The sequence below is a fragment of the Scylla paramamosain genome, chromosome 32 (assembly GCF_035594125.1).
Source record: "Scylla paramamosain isolate STU-SP2022 chromosome 32, ASM3559412v1, whole genome shotgun sequence".
In the NCBI taxonomy this organism is placed as follows: Eukaryota; Metazoa; Arthropoda; class Malacostraca; order Decapoda; family Portunidae; genus Scylla; species Scylla paramamosain.
In genome coordinates, this window is record NC_087182.1 from 14,909,473 (window position 1) to 14,922,380 (window position 12,908).

Consider the following 12,908-nt stretch of genomic DNA (forward strand, 5'->3'; position numbering starts at 1 on the left):
TTTCTTTTGCCAAATTATTATTATTATGTTTTTATTCCATACTTTCTTTCATATTTTTCTTGCTAGATGATTCCTCTTTTGTTATTTCATTTACTATTATATTTTCAACAAGTCATTATCTTTCACACTCCTTTCTGTTTAATTATTTCTTTTTTTCTTACTTTATCATTTTTTGTATGTCATTATTTTCCATTTCTTTTCTGTCAATTCGTTCATTTCTTAATCTTATTTGATTAATACACTTTGTGACAATTTTTATACCATTCCTGGCATATTGTTATTATTATTATCATTATTATTGTTGCTGTTGTTGTTGTTGTTGTTGTTGTTGTTGCTGTTGTTGTTGTTGCTGACTGCTATTTGGTACATCTTTTCTTAATTATTAATCAATCTGAGACATTTTTACTTGTTTTACAGCCACCTCCAATCTTTAAGCTGGATAGAAATTGCAAAATATATTCTTTTCAATCCCCTTCTTTCTCGTAGATGCTTATAAGAATTTCATGCATTACTTCTGGTGCTGTTAATTGTTTCGTATGACAGTGAAAGGCTTAATAAGTTTCTCATATTTCCCTTACAATTTCGTTTAGCAGGTAATCTTTCATCATTCATCACGTAATGAAACTCCCCACTCTTTCCTTTTTCCTTTTTTTTCAATAGTGATTTTGCTAAGTCATTACATCCCACATTTTACAAGTCCACTGATTCTTTTCTTTCCTTTCATCATAATTTCTTTTAACTGGTCTCGATATTTCCACTTTTGAGCACATCATAATATCTCTACAAACACATCTTTTTTTTTTTATCTAATTGTTCCATCGTTCTTTATTTTGATTGTTCTCAACGAATCACCTCCCATATTTCCTTCCCAGTTTCTTTTTTACAATCTTTTCTATCGAGTCGTAATATTCCATTTCCCAGTGCCTCATAAAACTCGTTATTGTGTTTTTTCTTGTCTAATCACTACATCTTTTCTTAAAGAGTCATTTTCTCTCACATTCCTCCTGCTATATCATATACTATTACTATTTTATCTACACTCACTGCCTCCATTCCCTTCTATCTTTCAAAACTTCGTGAAACTCGCTCGACTGACCTCTCCTGTATAACCACAATTCTTAAAACCTTTGTTAACGAGTCATTATTCATAATTTTCAAGGCCAGTTATCTATTTATTCTTTCATTCAACGTCTTTCAGCATCTCATGACACTCACTATTTCAGTCTGGTCTAATCATTAAACCTTTTTTTTCCCCAATTTTTCGTTAACAGCTCCATTACGTTCCATCCCTCAGCGGCTCATGATGGCAAAGGTCAGCTAATAACCGCGGGAATGGCGCTCAGATGGGCCTGGGAATCGCTTTTAACTCCCCACCGCGGCGTCGTAATGCAGCGTGATCCCCCTCCGTTATGACCGCCACCTGGGGACCCGTGACCCGCGCAAAGCCTCCGACGAGCAACCAAGTAATGACGCTAGCTGCCTCATAAATATTCGTGCTGTGACTCTATCCTCTATTTTTCTACCCATCGTTTCTTTGTCCGGCGCTGTTGTCGTATATAAATAGACAACTATTCTTGTCCGGCTAAAAATATCAAGTATCGTGCGCATGACTCGCTCCCACAAAGCCTAATATCATGTTATGTTTGTGTTTCCTCTCTTTTTCTCCCTTCAGTTAAATGTTTCGCTCCCTCCCCTTCCCTCCCTTCCCCCCCACCTCTCTCTCTCTCTCTCTCTCTCTCTCTCTCTCTCTCTCTCTCTCTCTCTCTCTCTCTCTCTCTCTCTCTGGTTCTCCCCACCCCTCCTCCCCCCGTTACACCTGCTCGCGTACTGCCGTCACTCACAAACACCTGCTGCATATTTATTCACCTGCTGCTGTTGCCTATTAGTTTATTACCACGTGTAGACGAGTTATATCCACGCACGGTTTACATCAGGTGGGATTTAAAGGGTGTTTGAATGCATATCAGCTGACCGATCCTTCTTTTTTTATGGGTTTTACGTCTTTTCAGGATATGTTGGTATGATTTACACCTGCAATACCTCGTGACGGCTGCCAGGTAACGCAACACACGCCTCGTTAGGTGCAGCACCCAGTGTGGTGGTGTGTTGTGGCTAGTGACGAAACAAGGGATGGAATGATTGCAGATGGAATGAAAGGTTAGCCAGTTCTGTTATTTTTTGGAATTTTGTGGTGTGGTCCGGTTAGGTTTGCTTGAAGGTAGGTTAGATTTAGTTACGTTAGATTAGATTTTGTAGCGCAACTATATCCTGAACTAACCTAACCTAACCTAACCTAACCTAACCTAACCTGACCTAACCTAACCTAACCTAACCTAACCTGACCTAACCTAACCTAACCTAACCTAACCTAACCTAACCTAACCTGACCTAACCTAACCTAACCTAACCTAACCTAACCTGACCAAAGCTAACCTATCATGTCTGACCTAAGCTAACCTACTTTAATCTGATGTGACGACCTAACCTACTTTAACCTAACCTGACCTTACATAACCTACCTTAACTTAACCTACACTAGCTTAACAATTTATCCGAACCTAACTTTACTTAATCTAACTTAACATAACTTGAACTAACCTAACATAACATGAAGTGACCTAACCTAATCCTAAAAAAAAATAATTGAAACCAACCTATACTAAGCTATCACAACGTAGCCTAACCTAATCTAACCAGACCTAACCTATCCTAACCTATGCTACCTTAACCTTATCTTAACCTAACCTGACTTTATTTAATCTAACGTAACCTAAGTTGACCTAACACAACGTGACAGCCTAACATGACCTAACCCAACCTAACCTAACACAACATAACATTTCTTAACCAAATCTAACCTAACAAGACCTAACTTCCTAACCTAACCTTACCTAACCTAACCTAACCTAACCTAACCTAACCTAACCTAACCTAACCTAACAAGACCTAACTTCCTAACCTAACCTTACCTAACCTAAGCTAACTTAACCTAACCTAACTTAACCAAATCTAACCTAACAAGACCTAACTTCCTAACCTAACCTAACCTAACCTAACCTAACTTAATCTAACCTAACAAAACTTAAATTAATCTAACCTAACAAGACTTAAATTAATCTAACCCAACATGACCTAACCTAACCTAACCTAACATGACCTAACCTAACCCTAAAAGATCAGTGGTGGGTGATCTCCATATGAGGCTGAGGAGCAAGATGCAACAGTGAGGGGCGGGCAGGTGTAGGGACGGATGGCTTAACAACACTGTGGCAGGTGTGTTGAGGCAAGACACGCTAACGAGATATAGATGCCAGATAAATATAGATTCTCTGCCACATTACACACAGCATCACTCTCCCCCACTCTCCCTCCTCCGAAGCGACACTCACACACGACTGACGCAAACAAACGCTACGTGACGTCACAATCTATTTCCAGGTACGTCACGGCTTTCCCGGCGCGCGGATTGGGCGAGCGAGAGAAGGGAGGGGTGATTTAGCAGGAAGTCCCGGGATTGGTGGAGCCCGCTGGTTACGTCACGACACGTCACACACCCCGACTCACTACCACTGGTGACGTCACGCTAAGCTCCGGGCCTCGTAGTCTGATATTGACCGAGGCAGCCCCGTCAAGATAAGTAACAAGGAGGTAAAAGCAGTAACGAGTAGCTCAGGTAATGCCACACTATCTTGCTGCCTTACCTGCCTACCTGTCTGTCTCTTGGCCCCGTGACACTTGCTCAGGTATGCTCAGGTGTGATTATTCTTTGATATGTTACCTGCTTTGTGTGTTATTCTTTATATACCCTTGTTATGTGTTTTTATTTGATTTTTATACACTTTTTTTGCATGTATTTTGCTTTTCATTTGTGAGTGTGCTTTCTCTCTCTCTCTCTCTCTCTCTCTCTCTCTCTCTCTCTCTCTCTCTCTCTCTCTCTCTCTCTCTCTCCTTTACTGTTTCTGTTTAGTATCTCCCGTGCGTCATTTGCCAGGAGAAAAAATGTGTGCGTGACGAAAGCAATGATTGTGATGCTGTTGCTCTTGCGGCTGCTTCTGTTGCTGCTGCTGCTGATTATTATTATTATTATTATTGTTATGCTAATGATGATGATGGCTGTAGTAATGATTGTGATGGTTGTAGAAGCTAAGGATTACGTAATTACGCGAAGAGAAGGAAAAAAAAGAGGACAAGATAAAAATGAATAAAGATGAAAGAGAGGAAAAAGAAGAAAACAGCTTAGAAATAAGGAAATATTAACGGAACATTAACGAAATAATGACATCATAACTACATCAACAAATCAACCAATGAATAAACAGACAAACAAACAAAGACGATAATAGCGAATGAACAGGTGGAGGTGATAAATATTAAGCAAGGAAGAGAGACAATAAATAAGAAAAAAAGAAAGAAAACTGTGATAAATATTATAGTAACGAACAAAATTAATAATAGATTAAGAGAGAGAGAGAGAGAGAGAGAGAGAGAGAGAGAGAGAGAGAGAGAGAGAGAGAGAGAGAGAGAGAGAGAGAGAGAGAGAGTAAAATACAGGATTGTTTTGCCGGTTTAAAAAGAAGAGTTTAGCAAATCTCGCTAAGTTTCCATTAGGATGTGTAGAGTGGGAGAAAAGGAGCATAATGAGAGAGAGAGAGAGAGAGAGAGAGAGAGAGAGAGAGAGAGAGAGAGAGAGAGAGAGAGAGAGAGAGAGAGAGAGAGAGAGAGAGAGAGAGAGAGAGAGTAGATAGCAAAAACGAAAGAACGGAGGAATTTAGAGAAGCAAAAGATAATGAAACTAGGAAAGAGAAAGAAGGTAAGGAGGAAGGTAGAAGAAATAAAATAATGAAAGGAGAAAAATAATAAAAAAAGGAATAGATACAAATTAACAGCAAAACTTTCAAAACAGGACACGAAAATATCAACAAACCCTTCCGTCCAAAAATAAAGCAACAACAACAACAACAACAACAACAACAGTAGTAGTAGTAGTAGTAGTAGTAGTAGTAGTAGTAGTAGTAGTAGTAGTAACAATAATAATAATAATAATAATAATAATAATAATAATAATAATAATAATAATAATAATAATAATAATAATAATAATAATAATAATATCAACAACAACAACAACAATAATAATAATAATAATAATAATAATAATAATAATAATAATAATAATAATAATAATAACAATAATAATAATAACAATAAAAATAGCAATACCACTGGCTCACTGGTAATAACATCGACTCATAAATTTCCTGGACCACAGTTCGTATCTCTCACACCCTAATTTTTATCCACTTCACATAATAAATAATAATTAATTAACCAATATTATTATTACTATTATCTATTAACAGAATCCGGATTTATGTACGTGTGTGTGTGTGTGTGTGTGTGTGTGTGTGTGTGTGTGTGTGTGTTAAAAAATACAGTCGTAAGTTTATAAAATTATCTTATAAAAACAAAAGTTGGCATGAGAAGATTAAATAAAAAAAGAGAGAAAGAAAAAAAGAGAATGAGTAACAAATAACGAGTAAGAGTGAGTGAGAGAGAGAGAGAGAGAGAGAGAGAGAGAGAGAGAGAGAGAGAGAGAGAGAGAGAGAGAGAGAGAGAGAGAGAGAGAGAGCAATAATAAAAAGACACAAATGATAAAAGTAAAGGCGCATCTCTCACATTTCCTTCGCTTCTTTCAAAACTGACAATAGGGTTTCATTTCTTCCTTCCTCTCTCTCTCTCTCTCTCTCTCTCTCTCTCTCTCTCTCTCTCTCTCTCTCTCTCTCTCTCTACCCCCGCACTTGGCATACAGTGAAGGCTCTATATAAAGCAACTTTCACATGTGCGTGCGTGCAGGGAGAGAGAGAGAGAGAGAGAGAGAGAGAGAGAGAGAGAGAGAGAGAGAGAGAGAGAGAGAGAGAGAGAGAGAGAGAGAGAGAGAGTAAAACCAGGTGTTGATCTAGCAGGTTCAGGTATGAGAGTAAGGCAGCGTGAAATGAATACCACTGCTACTGCCTCTCCTACCTCTCTCCTTTTCCTATTCCTTGCACCTCACCTTTCCTCCCTTCCTCCATCTTCTCTCCTCTAACTCTGTCTTTCTTTTTCCTTATTTGCTATTCCTCAGTTTTTTTTTCTCCCTCTTTCGTCTTCCCTATCTTTTATTTTCTTCCTTCTTTCCTCTCTCATTTTCTTGTTTCTTCCATCTCACCTTTCCTCCTTTCCTCCCTCCTCTTTCCTCTAACTGTTTCTCTTTTCTCTATTTTCTTTCTCTCGTCTTTACTTTCCATGTATACACCTTCTATATGTTTTTTTTTCTTTTCTCTTTCCTCTTTCTTCATTTTCCTGTTCCTTCCACCTCACCTTTCCTCACTCCCTCTCTCCTCTTTCCTTCAACCCTCTCTTTTTCTCTCTCACCTTCCATTTATATGCCTTCTCTATCCTTTTTCCCTCCCCTCTTTCGTCTCTCATTTTTCTGTTTCTTTCACCTCATCTTTCCTGCCTCCTTGCTTCCTCTTCCCTCTAACTGTCTCTCCTCTCCTTATCGTGTTTTCGTCATTTTTTCCTCTCTCATCCTTCATATACACTTCTTTTATTATTTCTTCCATCATCTCTTATTTCATATTTCTTTCTTCTCTATTCCCTCCAACTTTCTCTTTTTTTCCCTTATTCTCTATTCACCATTTTTTCTCTCTCTCATCTTCCGTCTGTATTCCCTCTAACTTTTTTCCTTCCTTCTTCTCTTTTCCAAATCCTCTCTAATTCTTCGTCTTATTTCTTCTCTTACGTCTATCTCTTTCTCAGCTTTTCCCTTCATCTTCATCTCATTTCCTCTCCATTGCCACCACCGACTGGTTTCCCCTTTCCTTCTTTCCTCCTTTTCCTTCTCTTTCCTTCATGTTTCTTCATTCTTCCCCTTCCTTGTCCCCATCATTTCTTCCTTCTTCTCTGTCTTCTGTTTCTTCTCCTCCTTTCCTTTATTTCTCATCTTTTCTCTTCCATCCTTTTCGTTCTGTTCACTTTCATTTTATATTTTCCCTCCATTTCTTACTTTTTCTACCTACTCCCTCCACTTTCGTTTTTCTCTTCCCTCTACCTTCCATTTCCCTCTCAAGTCCTTTTCCCTTCCCTTTCCTTTAATTTCACTCCCTTTTCCCTTTTTCCCGTCCTTTCCCCTGTACTATTTCTTCCATCTTTTCCTTCCCCTCCATCACACAACCAGGAGAAAAGATGAAGAATTTGTGAGAGGAAGACGACTGGAATTAAGAGGAGGAGGAGGAGGAGGAGGAGATGATGGAGGAGGAAGAGAGGGAGGAGGAGTAAAAAATCAATAAATAACGAATGAACACACAGCCATACAGAGGGAGAGGTCATGGAACAAGTAATAGGAATGGAGAAATAAACGAATAATTGGAAGAAAGAGCAATAACGGAAGGAATAGGGGAGTGGCAGTGAAGAGGCAGAGAAGGAGGGAAACCGATAGAGAAACAGAGAAATATGAAGAAAAAAATGCAGAAGGAATAGAGATAGGAATGGAAATAGCGAGCAGAGAGAGAGAGAGAGAGAGAGAGAGAGAGAGAGAGAGAGAGAGAGAGAGAGAGAGAGAGAGAGAGAGAGAGAGAGAGAGGAGTGATACAGATAAGAAACAAACTCTGTGGACATAAAAATAAATCATAGAAATAAGAAAAACAGACAAGGAAAAATACAGAAAAACATGGCCTTATAAAAATATTAAAAGGAGGAACAGAAAGAGGAAGACAGAGAAAGAAATAGATAAGTAGGAATTAGGGGAAAAAATAGAGAGAGAGAGAGAGAGAGAGAGAGAGAGAGAGAGAGAGAGAGAGAGAGAGAGAGAGAGAGAGAGAGAGAGAGAGAGAGAGAGAGAGTCAGAGAAGCAGGTACAGAGAAAAAGATTAACAGATTACAGAGTATAAACACATGTAGCACAGAAATATGGAAACATGACAGGGAAAATGAGACAAAGGAGAAGCAGGGAGGCAGAGAAGAGAAAGTGGAAAAATTGAGACAGAGAAAGAGAGACAGAGAAAGGAGAAAGCGAAGTACATATACAGAGACAGATAATGAGACACAGAAGCAAGGGATTAGTATAAAAAGAAAAGCACAGAAAAGAAGGCAGAAGAGAAAGAAAAAAGGTGAGTCTACAAAAAAAAAGAGGCATAGAGAAAAGGAAGCACAGGAGGAAAGACACAGAAAAACAGTAAAGCCTTAGTGTTGAAATGAGGCACAGTGACAGAGAAAGATAAAAGGAAACAGAGAAATAGATTCGTAGCACAAAAATGAGATACAGAGACAGGAAGACGAAAATCTGAGGATTAAAAAAAAAAAGAGGCACAAAGAAAGGAAGGAAGAGAAGCAGACACCGAAAAAAAACCTGATAAAGGAAAGAGACACAGAAACAGAGAAACAAAGAAGAGACACAAGACAAAAAAAAGAAAAAGAAAATGAAGCACGTACCAAAAAACAAAAGAAAGCAAAATTTTGAATAAATAAAAAGAAAGTGAGGCACAGAGACAGGGAGGCAGAGAATAGGAGACACAGAAGCAAGGCCTTAGTATTCAAAAAATGAGGCACAGAGAGATGGGGGGAGGGATGAGGGCTGATGTTTGTTCTTTTGTAAAACAGACCGCTAAGATGGAATCAGGGAGGCTTTTGTGGTGCATCTTTTGTTGTTATACAGAGGTGTGTGGGGGAGAGAGAGAGAGAGAGAGAGAGAGAGAGAGAGAGAGAGAGAGAGAGAGAGAGAGAGAGAGAGAGAGAGAGAGAGAGAGAGAGACCCCCTCCCATCATATCCTCCCCAACATCCCAATATTCCCCTCCCCCTCCTTCCGCCAACATCTCAAACCATTGGTCGCTACCCACCTCCCCTCCCTCCCTCCCTCCTCCGTCCTCTCTCTCTCTCCATAAAAGAAAATAAATAAACAAAGCAGGAAAGGAAATACTCCACAAAAACATGGCCAGGACAGTATGTGACGGGATGGCTTACCCGGGGAGACTATCAAAAGGAAGGAAGGAATATTTTGTAGGACACCAGATGAAAAACAAAGAAAATAAGAAAAAAAAAGAACATAAATATTAAGATGAAATGAATGAATTAATAGATGAATAGATAGAAAAGTAAGAATGATTAATTGATAAATATAAAAGGAAGGAATAAATAAATGTAGTCATGTACTATAAAAAAATGATGGATGACTGAAAAAAATGCAGTAGAAAGTGAACAAAACTCAGGGTAGAAAAGATAAAGAAATTTACAGAAGAAAAAGTGTAAAAAAAAACAAGCGAGAAATTCACTCAAACTCGAATGCATAAAAATGCAAACTGATCGAAAACTTATGTACAGGAAATACGACAATTCCAAGTTGTTAAAATTTTTCTGAAAAGGGAAAGGAAAAGAAGAAAGGAAACTTACTGAAAAATATGTGCATAAAAAAATGGAAAATAATACAATGAAAAAAAAACTACCGATACAAGGAAGCTAAAATAAAACAAGTCCAGTAAAATCATATTGGTAAAAAAAAAAAAAAAAACAAGATAAATTAGCCATAAATTCAATCACTTCCCAAATAGAAAGAATATTTAACTGAAAAGTCAAAACAGAAGAAAAAAAAGAAAAGACGTCAAGAAAAATTGAAATAAACATAGTGAAGATATAGAAAGATAAAACACAGAAAAAAACGAGAAGAAAAAATATTACTGTCAAAAAAAGAAACAGCAAATAGAAAGAAATCAAATAAAAAAATGCAGTACGCAAAAAAAAGACAGGAAAAAAGAAAAAAAGAGAAAAAAGAGAAAACGAAAAGAAAATCACTCATATACTAACAAACATGAAAAGAAAACACCCACACTGAAATAATAGAGAACATGTTTACTATAGCACCACCACTGCCCTCCTCGCTACAGTCCTCACCCTCTCCCAAGCAGCGTTCAAATACCCGGCTCTTCTGTCCAAGGGGCGCAAAATGAACAGCGCATGCGAAACTCATTGAAAAAAGGAAGAATGCGTAACGAACACAAGGGATGCAGAAAAGATACGAGGAACAAAAGGAAAGCAGAAAAACCAGTAGTCTTTTTTATCGCGAGAAGGAAGAAAGAACGAATGAAGGGGGAGGAGGAGGAGGATAAGGAGGAGGAGGAGGAGGAGGAGGAGGAGGAGGAGGAGGAGGAGGAGGAGGACTGTATGATGCTGCACTACATAGAAAACGCGTCTTATTATTGCTGGCTTTGTTTTGAAAGATCAGTAGTAGTAGGGGTGGTGGTGGTGGTGGTGGTGGTGGTGGTGGTGGTGGTAGTTGTTGTTGTTAGTGTTGTTGCTGTTGTTGTTCGTGGTGGTGGTAATGCTGCTGCTGCTACTGTTATTTGTTGTTGTTGTTGTTGTTGTTGTTGCTGTTGTTGTTGTTGCTATTGTTTATTTCCGCTATTATTACTGCACAACAACAACAACAACAACAACAACCATAACTAAAAAAACAACAACAAAAACCACCACCACCACCACCACCACCACCACCACCACCAGCACCACCACCACCACCAGCACCCCCACCGCTACTAATATTACCACCACAACGACCAACACCACCACAATATTCACACGCACACATAACCCTCCTTCATCCCAAACAACAGCACACCCTTTCAAAATAGAGACATAAACAAAATTCCAAATCCCACACGTAACTAGTGCACCTATAAATAGAAGCAGGCGAATACATAACCTTAATCGAAATGGATACAGAGTGATACAGAAATACGACCACGCGCCACATGGGAGGAGGAAGGGGAGAGAGAGAGAGAGAGAGAGAGGGGGGACGTTTAAGGGGGGTTAGGCAGAAAGGGGGAAACTTCCAAATCCCCCTGAAATATAAACGTATAAATGGAATCATGGAAATTGAATAAATAGTTGAATGCAAAATCACAGCTCAGGGTGAGAGAGAGAGAGAGAGAGAGAGAGAGAGAGAGAGAGAGAGAGAGAGAGAGAGAGAGAGAGAGAATATAAATATACAAACAGATAAGGACACATGAAACCAAATAGAAAAAACATAGAGAAAGATAGATAGTATGGCGTACATAGTTAGATAGATAGATAGACAGAGAGAGAGAGAGAGAGAGAGAGAGAGAGAGAGAGAGAGAGAGAGAGAGAGAGAGAGAGAGAAATAACTGCATTTCCAAAGAAAGGTAAAAGTGAGCGAAGGGGACAAAGGCATGAAAGGAGAATGACTAAAATAAAAACGAACGAACGAACGAAGGAAGGAACGAAGGAAGATAAAGGAGCGAATAAGAAAGAACACACAAGCACGAAGGAATCTGAGGAAAATAAAGAATAAAGAAAAAAATTTAGCAAAGAGCAGAAAATTAATAAATAAGAGAGAGGGAGAGAGAGAGAGAGAGAGAGAGAGTCAGGCCACACAAAGACTCGTCATCGCGTGGTGGAATGAAGCGCTTCGGATCTCGCTTCGAACACACACTATCTAGCGTGTGATCGAGACAATGAGACATTTCCAACCACTTTGGTCCTACTATTTTTCGGGCGCAAAGGAGATAGTGAACGAAGGAAAATGAGCGTTCCGAGAAAATGAAAGCGAGAGAGAGAGAGAGAGAGAGAGAGAGAGAGAGAGAGAGAGAGAGAGAGAGAGAGAGAGTATGGCCTGGGGGTAAAGGGGATGGAAATAGTTTGAGAAAAGGGAGGGAGAGAAAAAGACGAGAAGAGGAGGAGGAGGAGGAGGAAAAGAGAAGAGAGGGAGGAAAGGAGGGGCTGGAGGAGTTGAGAGGCGACTGAAGAGGGTATGGGAGGGAAGTAAATGAGAGAGAGAGAGAGAGAGAGAGAGAGAGAGAGAGAGAGAGAGAGAGAGAGAGAGAGAGAGAGAGAGAGAGAGAGAGATTCACTACATATCATATTACCTTTCAAATGATTTCTACCTTCACAAATCGCACGGCTGAGACAAACGTAGCCAGAGAGAGAGAGAGAGAGAGAGAGAGAGAGAGAGAGAGAGAGAGAGAGAGAGAGAGAGAGAGAGAGAGAGAGAGAGAGAGAGGCATAGGAAGGAGTGAGAACCTATGCTCTTAAGGTGTCTTGTCCCCTCACAGTGGGCGAGTGTTGGGTGTGTGCCAGATGGGATGAAGGAAGGAAGGAGGGAGGGTCTAAGAGGAGGGGACGGAAGAAGGAAGGGAGGGAAGAAATCAGGGAGAAAGGGCGGAAAAAGAAAGGAAACTAAGATAATGGAGATAGGAAGAACTGTTGAATTGTCAGCAAAAGAAAATGATTTAGAGAGAGAGAGAGAGAGAGAGAGAGAGAGAGAGAGAGAGAGAGAGAGAGAGAGAGAGAGAGAGAGAGAGAGAGAGAGAGAGAGAGAGAGAGAGAGAGAGAGTAGTGCACCTTTCTATGATCACAGTGTCATATTTCTTCTCGTCTTTCTCTCTCTCTCAAAAAAAAGGAAAGAAAACACAAAAATCATCACAAAACACATATATATATATAGACACTCACACACACACACACACCAACCACTAACTACATCAGACAATTCTTCCTAAACAAAATTCCTCCATCCAATAGTCTTTCACTCTTCCTTTCACAGACACACAAAAAGAGGTTCTCACATCCTCTCACAATCTCACAGCACACTCACAACCTCTCACAACCCTTAATCTGGTACGTAATCTCCCTTAAGAATCTCACAACTTCCTTTTAAGCTTTCCTCAACTTCTTACAAAACGGGACTTGAGAGATTCGCTGCTGACTGTAACTCCTCCTATTGCTACGAGTTTGTAAAGGGCGCCTCCTATCACGCGGCGAATTACTGCAACTCCACAGCGGAATGAGGGAGAAAAGGAGGCCCGGAGAAATGAAACGGAAGGAAGAAAGGATCTGATATACGTACGTGGCCGAGTGAGAA